The sequence below is a fragment of the Thunnus thynnus genome, chromosome 10 (genome assembly GCF_963924715.1).
Source record: "Thunnus thynnus chromosome 10, fThuThy2.1, whole genome shotgun sequence".
Classification (NCBI taxonomy): domain Eukaryota; kingdom Metazoa; phylum Chordata; class Actinopteri; order Scombriformes; family Scombridae; genus Thunnus; species Thunnus thynnus.
In genome coordinates, this window is record NC_089526.1 from 26,727,212 (window position 1) to 26,728,786 (window position 1,575).

Below are 1,575 nucleotides of genomic sequence, written 5' to 3' on the forward strand. Positions count from 1 at the left end.
GTTTGATGGGACATCATTATGAGATATTGGTATCCAGTGCCAACCATACTGGGGCAATAGTGCCATCTGTAGTCTGGATTAGGAACTCTTATGAATTTGGTTAAACCTTTGAGTGTTACTGTGTGCAGCAATGAGTGACAGTATGCACCTGGAAGTTGGCTATCACTGTCATGCACTAAACATCATCTACACACAACCTGTATGTAATGTTATTTCTTGCCTGTCTGCAACTCTGATTTGCTGAGCAAGAAAAAAAAGCGGGATACGCACCATTTATCAGTCATGAATTCTGATTAATCTTTTCCTTGCATTCAGCTGTGCTATCCAAACATATCCTTGTAGAGTCAAGCAAAATAGCATGTTGGAGTCTGAATAAGCCTTGGCATCACTTCTTACCTCACTGTTTACAACACATCCAGCTCCTGACAGCCTTTTCAGCCTTTGTCATAGTAGTCCAGAGCCTATCAGCAGCCTGTTGGTCTGTACCTGGACAGCAGTGCCACACCAAAAGACAGAGGAGGGTGAGGGGAGAACCTTCTAACCTTTACTAAGCCATTGGCTCAGCTTAGTGTGTGTAGGGATTCGCTATTAGTACTGCCCGTAATCCTGGATTCCCTGGGAGATTAGCCCCTGGAATGGGTTTGCTTGTCCTCGGCTGCTTATCAGTGGCCAGGTTAGCTGAACAGGATGAGCTCTGGAATGCTAAGCTTACACCAGGAGCTGTGCCTGATCAGCCTATTCATCAAAAATGGGTGATAACAGTGATTTAAAATGATCACTGATTGACAAGTGAAATTATCTCTCCAGTAGTGTAATAATTCTTTGTATTAAAGTCTGTCCTCATATCTTTTTACGTTAAAATAAAAAAGGACACAGTACTTGTTCAAATCACTTTTTTTGTTGTACATTGCCTTTTTTTACAATCTAGTAGACAAACCATCTAGATGACTGACAAGTGCTAGAGCAAGATAGCACAACGTTTACGACTTGAATTTTGCAAGAAGTAGTTTCCTGTTAAAGCCGTAAAACCACAAGACTGTCTAATAAGAATGATGTGCACAATGAGATGAATAGATGCTACTGAAAGGCTGCTGTGCATCAAACTATTTTTAGTGCTTTTAGTGGCTCCATGGATGGCAATGTTGGTCTGTTGGTCTGTCTGTCCATCACTTTGGTCCAGACTGAAACATCTCATCAACTATAGGATGGATCGCTATTAAATTTTGTATAGATATTCATGTTGGCTTAAGAATGAATCTTACTGACTTTGATGTTCCCCTGACTTTCCCTGTGTTGCCACCAGCAGCTCAAAACTTTCAGTAATCCAGTGAAACATGTACTTGATGGATGGGAGCAGATTTTTGTACAGACATTCATGATCCCCAGATAATGAATCCTAATCACTTTGGTGCCATAAAGGTTGACATTTTTGGTTTTGAGTGCATGTCTCAACAACTTTTGGATGGATCACCATGAAATTTGGTACACACATTCATGTTCCCCTCAGGATAAATTGTAATAACTTTGGTGATCCCCTGACTTTTCCTCTAGTGCCATCATCAGGTCAAATTTTTA